Source organism: Puma concolor, chromosome B3 (assembly GCF_028749965.1).
Source record: "Puma concolor isolate L17-30 chromosome B3, mPumCon1.1.hap2, whole genome shotgun sequence".
Lineage (NCBI taxonomy): Eukaryota > Metazoa > Chordata > Mammalia > Carnivora > Felidae > Puma > Puma concolor.
Genome location: NC_141672.1, coordinates 49,146,563 through 49,162,310, shown reverse-complemented (window position 1 = coordinate 49,162,310; position 15,748 = coordinate 49,146,563). Strand labels below are relative to the sequence as shown.

The 15,748-nt window shown below is 40.7% G+C and overlaps 1 long non-coding RNA gene across 1 annotated transcript in view; it reads left to right on the top strand.

The window, feature by feature from the left end:
- LOC112856431 (uncharacterized) overlaps positions 1-15,748 on the top strand; it is a 73,206-nt gene that overhangs the window by 43,292 nt on the left and 14,166 nt on the right. Inside the window, exon 4 of the long non-coding RNA XR_003223091.2 lies at positions 8,682-8,783. This is a non-coding gene — a long non-coding RNA (uncharacterized LOC112856431). The remainder of the gene's footprint in view (positions 1-8,681; positions 8,784-15,748) is intronic.

Below are 15,748 nucleotides of genomic sequence, written 5' to 3'. Positions count from 1 at the left end.
ACAGCACAAGCAGAGGAGGGGCAGAGAGAGAGAGAGAGAGAATCCCAAGCATGGGGCTCGAACTCATGTAACTGCAAGATCATGACCTGAGCCTAAAGCAAGAGTTGGACGCTTAACCAACTGAGCCATCCAAGCATCCCACAAAAGCTTTCATAGGAATACTCTACTTTCAGATAGCAGGGGAAATCTGCATTCAAATAAATGTAGGATCTAAGCCCTTTAAGAAGACAGGACTTTCAAAGAGCCTCAAAGGGAAATTTAATAGGAACCCATGGGGGAGGGGAAGGAAAAAAAAAAGAGAGGTTAGAGTGGGAGAGAGCCAAAGCATAAGAGACTCTTAGAAAATGAAAACAAACTGAGGGCTGATGGGGGGTGGGAGGGAGCGGAGGGTGGGTGATAGGTATTGAAGAGGGCATCTTTTGGGATGAGCACTGGGTGTTGTATGGAAACCAATTTGACAATAAATTTCATATATTTAAAAAAAAAAAAAGAGCCTCAAAGGTAAGGTGCACATTTGATAGCTTTGTCTGGAACATAGTCTCCAGATTATCTCACCATGAGTGGGTGAGGGACATGGCTATATCCCTGGAACGTTCCAAGTTCATTATTGAAGGATCTGTCATGGCAATGGTGACAGACTCATGCAGCCATCTTCTCAGAAAAGCATGACAGACTTGGGGACTGAAGTGTGTGTTTAAATTCTGGGTGCCTAAGCAATATTTTGGGAAAGGCCCTTTTCTAGCCCACAGCTTCTAAAAATGTTCTGGGCTTAAAGTTTTGGCCCAGGGGTTGAGGTGCTGTGCTATAGAATGCTTTGGGAATTGTTCAGTGACCTTAGACAGGCTACTCCAAGTCTCCCTAAATCACCTGTGTGCATAGTTGAGCTATATTCAGCAATGAACGTCTAAACAAGGAAAAGAGGACAATTGATTGAGCGAATGCAGCGGCGGGGAGAGGAAGATAGAGAAATGGCTCCACTTGCCTATCTTCCCTAATTTATCCATTAAACACATTGTCTCAAGTGCCTTTTATGTGCCAGGCACCGTGCCAGCTGTCTGAACCTTGCAGGTTTCAAGGCATTCTCCTCCTTGGGTTGAAATGACTCAGAGACATAGTATTTATGTGTCCTTTTCATTAATTAGTACTAATTGCACCAACCACAGATCATACCCTGGGGTTCCCATCTTTATAGTCCCAGAAGGGAATGGAATGTTAGGGGTCAGGGAAATACCATCTACACCAGCCCCAGATCCCATGATGAAAGAATCACTGGTCTCTCTCCCTCAGGTCTTATCAGAAGTGAGAGTCTTATTTCTCATTGGCTCATTTCCCCCCTAAAACCCCATCAGAAAGAAGATAACCTATTATTGGCTGGGCAAGTTTAATAAATCAAACCACTCTTCTGGCTGGGTCAGGCTGACCAGGGATAAAATTAATATTTGCTTCAGGACACATGTTGAGTTCAACCTTTGTCTGTATCCAAAGTTTCTACCTTCAGGAGGGCGGAAATTAATACTCCTCAGCATTTGAAAATGCTAAATACACACACTGATGCGTGATGTACCTTTTCTTATGAAAAGCTGGAGTTAGAGCATCACAAACAAAACTTTAAAAAATACCCTCACCCTCCTGAAACCGATACTACACTGTATTTTAACTTGAATTTACATAAATACATTTATTTTAAATATATAAATTTTAAAAATAATAATAAAATTAAAGCATACTTCAACTAAAAAAATACTTCATTATCTGCAAAGGTGCTTTGTGGGGAAGTAACAACCCACCCCCCCTCCCCAACTCAAACTACATGAAAGAATACAGAAATTTACATTGTGGTGGTACAAGGAAGTGCAAGCTTCCAAGCCGGTTAACTCGGGGGGGGGGGGCGGGGGGGCAACAATGTCCACAAAGACCCAGGTTATCTTTGTGTCTTCACTCCGCCATCTTTTGTGTTGGCATCCTCCTCTGGGGAGCCTCACGGTGACTGCAATAGTTCAAGGTCTCAAACCTGGACACAGCACTATTCTCCAGAAGGAGAGAGAGACAGACTCTTCTTGCTGTTCTGTCATAGGAGCTTTCCTCAAGAGCCCCAGATTTCAGCACCCCCGTGCCTCACCAGTTCCTTTACACGGACAAGGACAAGGACAAGGGTAATGGGATTACACTTGCCCAGTCAGTGCCTCCCCTGGAACTAGAGCTGGAATCACCTAGCTGAGTAGGCAGGGAGGGATATCTGAACACAGTCGGTATTCTGCTAGTGAACAAGTAGGAGGATGGATGCTGGGTAGATAACATGTAGTTGCAGGAAACAAAACTCAATTTATGAGTAGATCAGGCTAAAAAGTATTTTTCCCTCATAAACTAAATTATTGTGTTAGCTGGCTGCTGGCATTGATTCAGCAGCTTGATGATGTCATGGTTAGACACTTGGTGATGCTCTTGACCTTTCCCTTGTGTTTTTCACCTCTTGGTCCCAAGATCACCCTTTCAGATCCGTACGTCATGTCCAGATTCAAAGCAGAAAGAAAGGGGGAAGGGGCACGGGCTGTATAAAGTATTGAGTGCTGGAGTCTGTGGGGCATATGAAAAACTAGACTAAATCTCCCAATTTTACAAGGGTCTACAATTCATATGGGGAAACCAAACATACCCTAGAAACCACAAAACAATGTCAGGACCATGAGAAGCATGCCAACGCCTAGGTGGCTTGCATACCTGAAGGGAGCAGATCTGTGTCTACTTGTCCTTTGAATTGCTTTTCTGTTGAGACAGATAAGTGTCTCAGAGGCTCTTGGATGACAGTATTGCCCTGGCAGGGGTTCAAGGTGGCTGGAAATAGAGAACATTTAATGAGTGTAGCAGCAGAGCCATTGAGGTGCAACTGAATGTAACAAAGAGGACAAAAACCTCTGGCAATGACATCTGAGTTTGGTTGGGCTCTCAGCTCAGGTTTCAGAAGGCCAGGCAGGTCCTGCTGAGAGCCATCTAACTGCCATATTTCATTCTGTGACCATGAGTCAAGTTTGGAAGAAGTTTAAGAAAAGTAGTTATTCTTTAGCTCGTCATTTGGGTGTTTTCCTGTCTCCCATAACAAATTTGGTAAGGGCAGGGATATATGTCTTACTTACCTTTATACCATGACCCTAATGTCTGGCACATGTGAGTTTCCTGGACCTTCACAGTGCCTTAACAGCTGTTACCCCCCACTCCCCAACTCCCATCTTTTCCCCCACCTTTCCAGCTTCTCTTTCTACCTTGCTTTCCCTCATACATGGATTGGACACAAGGTCTGGCTCCTGATGTGGCACTTCAGCTCTTATTTTCTGGCATTCTCTATAGCACTCAGCACCTTTAACCACAGCTCTCTCCCGCTTGGCTCCTGGACCTTTCTCTCTCTTGGCTTTTGTTTGAGTTCTTCTCGGGTGCCTCTTTAAATGTGTGTTTTCCTCTGAGCCTGTCCCAGGTCCTTGGCTCCATTTCTCACTCTCTACATCCTCCCTGGGTCCTTCAGCCAAATTCACAACTAAGATCTCTGCTTCTGTCTCTCAACTCTACCTGTTATGAGACATCTCCATTAGTATAGCCCACAGGTACACTGAACTCAATATGACTGAGACTGGGGACAACATATTGTCCACAAACAGGATTCCTATCTTTTTTTTTTAAGTTTATTTATTGATTTATTTTCGAAAGAGAGAGAGAGAGAGAGAGAGAGAGAGAGAGAGAAAGAGAATCCCAAGCAGGCTCTGTGCTGCCAGCACAGAGCTCAACATAGGGCTCAATCTGATGAACCATGAGATCAGGACCTAAGTCCAAGTCAAGAGTCTGACACTTAACCGACTGAGCCACCCAGGTGCCCCTGGATTCCTTTCTTTTTAGAGGACACCAGCACCTTTAAGCCAGAAGCTTGAAAGTTATCCTACAATTCTCTTTTGTAAGCATTTCATGTGACAGTCACCTTATTAAGATATTGTCATCTGAATATGTGACCTACTTAACCTCCTCTTTGAACCTTCCTTCCATCATGGCATGTCATTATTTGGTGGCTCTCCTGTGAAATATTCCCCTGCTGTCTCTTCTCCTCCAAGCCAGTCTGAATCAGCTGCCCTACTTCTGGGATCCAATAGCACCAATAGTGGCCAGTCCCTTCTTCTATGATAGAACTTATGACTAGGTCTTTAATCATGTGTTTCTTCTTCTTTCTATACTGTGATTTTCTTCAAGGCAAAAACTCTATCATAACACTTTCAGAATCTCCAGCAACTGGCATACATAGGGCCTGGCATACAGTAGCTATGAAATCAGTGTTTGTTATATAAATTGTTTGACAAACGGCTGACATTTTTGTACCATAAAAATTCATCAATACATTTTGATCTAAATGGAAAAGAGGGAAAAACCACTTATTGTCTCACCACCCAAACTGAACTACAGTCATATTTGGGTATTTTTTAAATCTTCATGTCTATGGATAAAATTCATTTTTATTTAAGCATAATCATACTGTACTTGTAATTTTGCATTCTGCTTTTCCAGTAAGAATATCATATTTTTTTTCATATCGTGAAGTATGTTTTTCCAGCTCTGTTGAGATATAATTGACATATAACATTGTGTAAGTTTAGGATGTACAATGTGATGACTGGATATACATATAGATTGCAAAATGGTTACTACAATAAGGTTAGTTAACACCTCCATCACCTCACACAATTACATTGCGTGAATGTGGTGAGAATATTTAAGATCTACTTTCTCAGCAACTTCCACATATGCAATATTGTTAACAATAGTCACCATGTTGTACATTAGATCCCTAGAACTTATTTATCTTCCAACTAGAAGTTTGTATCCTCTGACCAACATTTTTCCCATTTCCCCCACCCCCAGCCCCTGGCAACCATGTTTCCATGAACTTGACTTTTTTAGTTTCCCTCTATAAATGACATCAAATAGAATTTGTATTTCTCTTTTTGATTTACTTCACTTAGCATAATGCCCTTGAAGTAAGTCCATCCCTATTGTTGTAGGTGGCAGTATTTCCTTCTTTTTTTGTGGCTGAACAATATTCCATTATGTGTGCGTGCACGTGCATATGCGCGTGCATGTGGGTTTGTTGGCATACTGTTTTCCATAGTGGCTGTGCTAATTTACATTCCCACCAACATTGCACAAAGGTTCCCTTTCCTCTACATCCTTAGCAACACTTGTTATCTCTTGTCTTTTAGATAACAGTCATTCTGACAGGTGTGAGGTGATATCTCCTTGTGGTTTTGACTTGCATTTCTCTGATGAGTGATGTCGAGCATCTTTTCATGCACCTGTTGTCCATTTGTGTGTCTTCTTTGGGAAAATGTCTACTCAGGTCTTCTGCCCATTTTAAAAGCATATTGTGTTTGTTAAATTATATGAATTCCTTATATATTTTAGATACTATCTCCTTATCACATATATGGTTTGCAGGTATTTTCTGTTATTCCATAGGTTGCCTTTTCATTTTGTTGATTGTTTCTTTTACTGTGTAGAAACTTAAAAAAAAAAGTTTATTTATTTTGAGATTAATATAATACAATATTTTGTATTGTTATTCATGGAATCATGAAAAAAAATTGTTTCTTACTATAAACGGATGCCTACCGATGGTAGATCATTTTATAAGTACAGAAAGTATAAAGGATAAATAACAAGCAACCATAATCCCACTACTCAAAGGTGTAGTTAATATTGTACATGTTTTATTATACTTACTAAAAATGAATTTTCCATGGCGGAACAACATTTTCTACTGTTGCAAATTCCTTTAGCTGTTATGAAATCAGAAATATTTTCCTGTGTCATTTGAAATATTTTCCAAATATTTTTTAATGACAGCATAATAGTCTATCATATGGTTGCTCCCTAATTTCCTTAACTACTCCGCTAATGTTGGACCTAAAGGCTACTTGTGATTTGTTAGAAATTATTATAAATAATATAATATTCTTACACATACATTTGTGTGTCATTCATAATGTAAATTCCTAGCAGCAGGCAAATTGATCTATCAAAACATATGGATATTTTCAAGGCATTTGATATATCTTGTCAAAAACTTTCAGAAAGTTTTGACCAGTTCATTCTCTCAACAAACAAGAGAAGGCATTTCTCGCTGCCTCTCCCTCAACCCTAGGTAGTTATTGTCTACCAGGTTGACAAATCTTTAAAAAAAAATTCAGATCTTACTATTGCCTTCATTTTTATTACTTCCATTGCTAATGAGGGTGAAATGTCAACATTTTAAAATAGCCATTTATAGGAGGAGGCTATGAATATTGGGGGGCAGTGCATATAGGGGAACTCTGTACCTTCTTCTTAATTTTGCTTTGAACCTAAATCTACTCTAAAAAATCTTTAGGGGCGCCTGGGTGGCGCAGTCGGTTAAGCGTCCGACTTCAGCCAGGTCACGATCTCGCGGTCCGTGAGTTCGAGCCCTGCGTCGGGCTCTGGGCTGATGGCTCAGAGCCTGGAGCCTGTTTCTGATTCTGTGTCTCCCTCTCTCTCTGCCCCTCCCCCGTTCATGCTCTGTCTCTCTCTGTCCCAAAAAAATAAATAAACGTTAAAAAAAAAGTTAAAAAAAATAAAAAATAAAAAATCTTTAAATATGAAAAAAGACAAAAATAAAATAAAATGGCCATTTACAAATTGGCTTCTTTTAAACATTGTTTATTCATATTTTTTGGGATATTAGTTTTTTTTAATGATTTTTTTTAACGTTTATTTATTTTTGAGACAGAGAGAGACAGAGCATGAACGGGGGAGGGTCAGAGAGAGGGAGACACAGAATCCGAAACAGGCTCCAGGCTCTGAGCTATCAGCACAGAACCCAACGCGGGGCTCGAACTCACGGACCGTGAGATCATGACCTGAGCTGAAGTCGGCCACTTAACCGACTGAGCCACCCAGGCGCCCCAAGGATTAGTTTTTTATAGAAATATTACAGTTTTCCTGTTTAAGTTTTCTATGTAAATCTATTAGTTTTTCTTGATATTTTCACAACTGTATTTTAGCTTATTGTTTACTCATTAATTTTATTAATAATTTTACATACATGTAGATTTTGCTGTTTATGTAGTCAATTCACTATTTTATTTTCTGATTTCTTCAGCTGATTTTAACCTTTTCTAGCACAGACATTTCTATTCATAAATCATATAAATCTTTAGCTATCATTCCTTCTAGTATATTTATGTTTTGATGGACTCATATTTAATAGTTTTATCCAGTTGAATTTATTTTGGCATGTCATGAGAAATAAAGGTCTAACTTGATTTTTTTCTCCCAAGAGTTAAGCATTTGGGTAAGCATCATTTATAATAATATAACATTATAATATTCTGCATTGTATTGCATTTCAAGACAGGATTGTTAAAAGGAAGTCAGGGTAATGTTTCTGATGAAATAAAACCTTATAATGTAATTTGGAACATGAGTGAAGGGTATGGCATTCTAGGAGGCAGGGGCAGGCTGAGGCCAAGTATGAGACAGATCTTGGAAGCAGGAAGAATCTCATTTCTGGAAGTATCTTCCAGGCAGGTTCCGGTGCGAATAGAAAAAGCAGGAATGTATTTCTAGAACCCCTCAACCCTACGAGTATTCACACATAAAAGGATTATTTGAGAGATGCCTAGGTATGTTGTGGCCACTTCCATTCCTATGGTGGTCTATAAATACAATGAGATGGGGGAAAAAAAAGCAGATGGGAAAGATATAATTTTAATTTGCATTACTTCATACCCAAACCTCAATCCTAATCTTATGTTAAACAATGACTCCTTTCTCCATAACTTGCTAAATATAGAAAGTCTATAGGAATGCTGCATAAACTGAATGGAGATTTGTCTGCAAAAATCTGGGCTGCCATCATTAACGTGTGCAATTCCATATTTATTCAAAAGTTGAGGTTACTTAACAGCAGGGAAGGAATCACTAATGAGGCCATTCCCTTCACCACAGAAGAGGACCAAGAGTTTCAGTACATATGATGGTGGTCTGCCTTCACTTAACAGATCTGGATTTTGTTGGGAAACTTGAGTACAACAGTTAACATCACTAAACAAGGACCTCTGTGGTTTGGTAGGCCAAGATAAGCTAACATACCCATGCACAGTACTAGGAAATTTGCCTGTAAGCCCATAATAATAATATCAGCATTGTCATTTTGCAGAGCTGAGTGCATCAGCAAAAGAGAGAGAGGGAGGGAGGGAACAAGAGAGAGAGAGAGAGAGAAAAAAGAGAAAGAAGAGAAGAGAAGAGAAGAGAAGAGAAGAGAAGAGAAGAGAAGAGAAGAGAGAAATTTTTGCAGCTGCATGCATAAGAATGCACACACACACGTTTGGCTCAGCCTTACTGATGAGATCTTGACTTGGAAATGAAACAATTTTGTAATCCATACAATTTAAAAAACAGACCAAAAAACATCACTAAATAAGTAGTTGTCACAGAAACATAACAAATCCTTAAGTTACCCAGACACAGCCTATATGCAAGCTATCCAGATTTTTCTCTAAAAAAGATAGAATGTTCAAGCAGGATGGAATTCAAAACATATTGTAGTGCAACTCCCTTGTCTTACATTTTGAGATTTTCAGCTTGACTTTACAGTGTTTTTTATTATTTACTAATTGTCTACCGTTTCTTAGCTTTCTTTCCCAGACAGGTTACAAATTCACTGAATGGAGAGGCTGCATCATCTTCGTTGTGTGGCCCATCACCCTAAGTGCCTAATGAGTGAAAGACACTTGGTAAATACTGAAGACGGTCCTGGTGCTTCACCCACACCTTTCAGTACAGTCCCAGATAAGAAAATATTGCAAGCACATTTATTCCATGCTGTTTAACAGCCTTTAAGGATGAAAATGACAAGCTTTAACCATAGTTAATATATAATCGTGGGAAAAGTAGCTGGCATCTGTCAAAAAAAAAGAAAAAATGAGTTGACTACCTTATTATTCAGGACTCATGATCCAATTTGTGGATTATCCAGACGCCTGGCTTTCCTCTCCTTTGTAAAGGGGCAGTGAGAGCAGAGGAATGCAGACTTTTCAGTATGAGTGGTCGGTCAGAAGCAGTGTTAACCATCTTCATGAACTACTGGAAGCTCCCAGAAGCCTCTTCTCCTGTGTGTAGTAAATGACTGATCCTGGGGTTGTGGGGAGGGGTAGTTATTTTATATACCATATTTAAAAGTCTTTACTCATGTTTTATTTCTAGCAATTAGAAATGGATATTTGGGGGGTGCCTGGGTGGCTCAGTCAGTTAAGTGTCCTACTCTTGATTTCAGCTAGATCATGATCTCATGGTTCATGGGTTTGAGCGCTGTGCTGACAACGTGGAAACTGCTTGGGATTCTCTCTCTCCCTCTCCCTCTTCCCGTCCCCTGCCTGCACTTGATCTTTCTCTCTGTCTCTCCCAAAATAAGTAAATAAACTTAAAAAAATGGAAATTCGATTTAATGGTAATTTAAAGAACTATGAGTTGGTCACTTTTTAAGAATATAGCTTTATTGGGGTGCCTGAGTGGCTCAATCAGTTAAGTGTCCGACTCTTGGTTTCAGCTCAGGTCATGATCTCATAGTTGGTGAGTTCAAGTCCCGCACTGGGCTCTGTGCTGACAGCACAGAACCTGGTTGGGATTCTGTCTCCCTCTTTCTCTGCCCCTCCCTGCTCGCTCTCTAGCTCTCTCTCTCAAAAATAAATATTTTAAAAAATAAAATAAAATATAGCTTTATCAATATAAAATTTAAAAAATCTCGTTTTAGAGCATTACTATCACCTCAGAAACTTTCTTCATGCCCACTTACAGTTACTCACAGCTCTTATCCCCCAACCCTAGGCAACCACTGATCTGTTTTTGTTTCTATATATTCGCCTTTTGTAAACACTTCATGTAAATGGGATCAGACATACAGTATTCATTCTTCTGCATCTGGCCTCCATCACTTAGAATAATGTTTTCAAGTTTCATCCTTGTGGTAACATAAATCAGTAGTTCTTTCATTTTAATTGTTGAATATTATTCCATTGTATGGATTTATTGTAAAAGTTCTTTATATATTCTGGATACAAGTCTTTTATAGGTACATGAGTTGTAAATATTTTCTTGCAGTCTAGTGGTTTATATTTTCACTTTCTAAATGGTGTCTTTTGAAGCACAGAAGTTTTTTATTTGGTAAGGTCCAATTTAACAGTTTTTTCTTTTAAATATCATGCTTTTGATGTCCACTGTTTTTATATTGTGTCAAAATAAGGAATTTTACATAAATACAACATTTAATATCATATGTATAATATGTAATTTTATGTGAATTTAATGTTTGATGTTATATTAAATATATGTTATGAGGAAAATTAGTACCAAAGCTTTCTCTGCTATCCCTCCTAACTTACTTTGCATTTTGAATGGAAACAGTAGTACTCTGCTATAAATTAGTGTTAAGGTTTTTCACAGCCATGATGAAAGAAATCCACTATGTATCACCTAGTACTGAAGACCCAGTCTGACACCTGGACCACAGTACGAATACAAGCACACTTCCTGAACCAGGGTTGATTTAATTGTATTAGCTGAGCAAACAAAACTACACAGACACTCTTTTGTCTGCCTTGTTGATTTCCTTCCTGTACTGTGCTTCCTGTGTGTGTTTTTGTCATTTTCCTTCATTTTCTCCCCCTGCCTCTTCTGGAGTTGTCACTGTGTGAATAGGAGACCCTCAAATCCCCAGACAACCGGATTCCCACAGGGTTGCTGGATTTGTTGTTTCTTCATTGTGCTGACAGGAGCTACATGCTCACCTTTTGTTGAGCAGTAAATACATGTTGGAAGCAAAATACAATTAATACAATGCTTTATGCTTCTGAGGCAGCTTTCTCATTAGTCCCTAGCATATTGAACAAAGAAGTTATGTTCTAGAAATAAGAGAAGCGTGGTGTTGACAATACGAGCAGAGTCACGTGGCAAGGGGGAAAGTAAAAAAGAAAAAAACATTAAAACCAAGAATTCTGAATACCAAATTCAAAAGCCTGTAAAGGAGGCATCTGGAAGGATTTACTCCTACTTTTGAATCAATCATCAGTAGGCAGCAAGGGCTGACAAACGGTAGCTGGGGTGTATATGAAAGAGCAATAAGGAAAGGAAGCAGAGTCAGAGTCGAGAAAGACTAAGAACTGAAGCAGAGGGTCCAGAGCCAACAGAGAGGGGAAGGCGAAGGTATATGGAAAGAGCATATAATTAATCATGCTATGTGCTGACGAGGTGAGGTGATTTGTGCGGCACGGTGGAAGTGTTGACCGTGAAATGGAGTAGGGGTGCATCCTCTGAGATGAAGCAATAACAAAATGAAAGGGTGTGGCTTTAGATAAATTTGATCTTTGGATAGAGTATAAAATTGAAAGAGATCATGCTGGATGGAATGAATTTTACTTGATGAAGTCGAAGGTCACCTGAAGAGTTCACATAGGGATATTAGAATGGTTAAGTTTTGAAATTATTATTAATTATTAATAATGATTATTTTAGTGAGGGAGATGAAGACGAGAGAGAATCAAGGATAAGTTAAAAGCTAATGAGGGAGCACAACTAGGGTAAGCTACAGAATGAGAAAGCTATGTGGTTTTCTCCAGCCACACATGATGGCTAGCATTTAGGAACAAGGAGCAAATAGATTGACATAGGTTGGACACAAATTTCCCGAGAGGAGGAGGCCAATACAAGGCTACAGGGGAATATCCAGGTGGGAGGTATAGTTTGGATGATTAACCACATCTACCAGGAAGGATATGAGAGGAAGGGAAGATAGAAGGTCTTGGTACCAACTGCTTCCAAACTTATCTGTTCACAGCATCACCTCAGTTAGGATCTCTTAAAAACTTCAAAGCCCAAGCTACATTTCTGGTAAATTAAATCACAGTCTGAGGGCCTGGAACGCAGACACAAACCTCCATTACTTTTTGAAGCTCCCCAGGTAATTCTAATATGAAGGTAATTTGGGAATCATTGGGCACATCCATTAGCAGAGCATTCTCAAAATGTAGCCCCCAAACCAGCACATCAGCATCACCTGGGAACATGTTAGAAATGCAAGTTTGCATTGATCCCCTCCCCCCAGACCTACTGAGTCAGAAATTCTGGGATTGGGGTCCAGCAGTCTGTCTTAACAAGTCCTTCAGGTGATTCTCATGTTTGTTAAAGTTTGACAACCACTGAATAAGGAAGAAAAGGAATGTTGTCCTGGTAATCCCTCAAAGAGCAAGTGTAGTGAGAAAGCTAGAAGGACTGGTATCCTTTACTGTCAAGCATTTCCAGTCTGTAACTAACTCAGCTTTGAGGCTCAAAAAGGTGAAGAAACTAAACACTAGTGTGTTGGATAATCATCCACATATATGTTTAAATATCCCAGAATTACGTCAGGATCTGGGAATGATGAAAAAACTCATATCTAGATTTTCGGTGTTTATGGGAAATAGAAAATGGTAGCATCAAGAGGCATAAACTTTGGCAGAATTTGCACATCGTGTAAAAGCAGCACCAGGAAGCTGGATGAATCCTGACTCCAAGCCCTGCTTCCAGACATGCAGGAAAAACAGGAGCCTCCACTAGAGATGGAAGCAAAAGACCATGCACCTTTGGGAGGAGGTAGGCTTCAATTTGTGGTGGTGGAGTAATATTGTAAAGAAAAAATGTGGAAGCATTTTTTATGGAATAGTGGCTGCAGAGGGCATAGTGGGAAGGGTTAAAAGTTTGGAGACAGGGGTTGAGAGTGAGAGGGGCAGGCTATGGAAGCATGAGCTACAGAATACAAAAGAACAATGCTGGATAGATGTTTGGGTATAGAAGGATGGGGGAAGAGGGCAGGTTTCATCTGCCTTTGGGGCAGTGGCCATGGATTATCAGTATGACAGGCCTTGCTAAAAATGACTAGCTTCCTCAACATGAGTTATTTGGTGCCTTTGTGGCTGATGGTCCCAAACAGTCCTGTCGCCAACCCCCAGGGAGCTGAGTCAGCATGTGGCAAAAGCCACAGTCTTGGGACAGGCCACTTCATGACTGGTGGAGCACTGCAGACATGGGGAAGACACCTTAAGATGGATAGGTAGTGGACGGACTGGGTCTTCAATTAGCTCTTTCACCTGGTGACTTTCCTGCTTGCCAGAGCTCTGGGCCTTCTACCATCAAGGATGTGCCTGCCTGAAAATGGTCCCAGGGCCCCATTGTTATCATAAAGGAAAACAGAATCAGAAGACCTTGAACACTTTTAGATATTGCTTCTCCTGGCTCTGATAAGGGAGACAGGAGGAGAAAGGGAGGAAGGAATAAATCAAGGAGATGGTAACAAAAGCAGAAGAAAACAGATCCTTTTTGCCGGGCTCAGTAGTTTGTCTTATGATTTCTCTCTGACTCATGGGCACACTGAGAATTCTGGAATGAATTAAGTGTTCTTATGGCCACAAGATGTAGCTTAGTGTACAGACCAGTAACAATTGCTTGGGCTGGTCCAAGGCTAAGTTGTGAAGCTGGTTTCTGATTGTACTCCATTTGGGAGTCTTTTTCCCTTCTCTGGAAATCCTTCTCCTTGGGTTTTCCTCACCCTATAGTCCTGTGTTCACCCTTCAGGAACATCCCTGTGGCTCAGGGTTAGGCACAGCACAGAGGGTTATCCTCTCCCTTCCACCTAATGTTTTGACATACAGTCATTACAGACACTCCCTGAAGGCTCTTAGCCACTGTCACACTCCCCAAATGCTCCTATTACAATTCTTGGGAGAGTCGAGGTCCACAATGGTGGTCAATTGCTTGGACTTGGGAATAACATCCACAATATTTAACAACTGATAGGGCAAAGACATCTGTCAGCTAGAACAGACCCCACCTCAGCAGAGCAGCCAGGTACATCCTGCCCACCCAGGCTCTCAGTCCTCCAGGGGTCTCATGCTTGCCCCCTCCCACCTCAGCTGTCCACTCCCGTGGGTATATCCTGGACTTGTCATTGCTGTCAACAATGAACCCTTCTCCATCTCACTCACCATCTCCTGACCTTTCAGCTTATCTCCCTTACTCTAAACTTCTTTAATTCGAACAGCTCTTTGACATACCTACGAGCTCTTGATCCTACCACCTTTTCTCTCTCTCTCCATCCCCCATTACCCCTTTATCCAGTTTAGATCCCATAGCTCATCATCATTATCATTTGAGCTCGTCTCACTCACCTATCCAGTGTACTCATGTGGCAGCCTTCCTCCTAGTTAAATCCAGTTCATCAGACACAACAGACTCAGGTTTGCATAGCCATTTCCTACCACCTTAAAAACAAAAACTGTATCTTGATCCCACATCACCCTCTGGTCACTGACCCATTCTTCCACCCCATTTTATAGTAAACCCCTGGAAAGAGTTGTCAGTCTTCATCGTCTCCAATCTCCTTCCTCTTATCCTCTGTCGAACTCACTCCTACCAGGATTTTGCCTCCACCATTCCCACATCGCTGTTCTCCTCAGGACTCCACTGAGGTTTCCACTGCAAAATGCAGTGGACGATTCTCAGTGTTCATCTTATTTGATGGATAGGTAGCATTTCATAGCTGATCATTCCCTTCTTGAAGCACTTTTTTTTTTAATACCAGGATTCCACACTTGCCTGGTTTTTCCCTCCTCTATCATTAGCCATTCTTTCTCAGAGTCCTTTAATGGTTTGCTCCCATTGTAGTGATTTGTAAACAGTGAGGCACTTCAGCTGCTCAGTCTTTGGACCTCCTCTCTTCTCTATCTACATCACTCCCTTACTGAGCTCCTGTCTTCTCATGGCTTCAATTGCCATTGTTGCCTTGATTTTCCAATTTTGTATTTCCAGCAAAGACCTCTCACCTGAACTCCACGCTCACATGCCAGCTGCCTATTGGACATCTATACTTGATGGACAGCTGGCATCTCATGTTTGACAGGTTCAAAATGGAACTCCTCCTTACCTTTAAATGGCTCCTCCTACAGTTCTCCCAGCTCAGTAAATAGCAGGTCTACTCTTCCAGTTACTCAAGCCAAAAATCATGGAGTCATCCATATGTCTTCTTTTTACCCTCAGATCCTACATCTAATCCAACATCAAACTTTAATATATATCCAGAAGCTAACCACTTTTTATCACTCCAGTTACTGCTACTATGGTCCAAGCTGCCGATGCTTCTTACCTGAATTATAACAGTAGCTTTTTTTTAATGTTCGTTTATTTATTTTGAGAAAGAGAGTTCACTGGGGAGGGGCAGAGAGGGAGAGGAAGTTGGAGAATCTGAAGCTGACAGAGCAGAGCCTGATGTGAAACTTGATCCCATGAACTATGAGATCATGACCTGAGCCAAAGTCGAGTTGGACACTTAACTGACTGAGCCATCCATGCACCCCTGCAGTAGCTTCTTAATTGGTCTTCCTGTGTTCATGATTGCTCCTCCTCTAGTCAATAAATACAGCAGCCAAAGTGATTTTTTCAAACATGAGATGTAAAACTCCTCTAAAAACCTTTTCCAAAGTACCCATTTCACTGAAGGCAAAAGCTAAATCCTTAAAATGGCTGACAAGGCCCTACAACACTGTTTCTCTCCCCCTATTCTTCTCTGACCTGTGTCCTACTACTTTCTCCTTATTCATACCACACAGTGGCCTCCTCGTGAGTCCTCAGATGTACCAAGCATGTTCTGGCCTCTAGGCCAGAAACACTTGCTCTT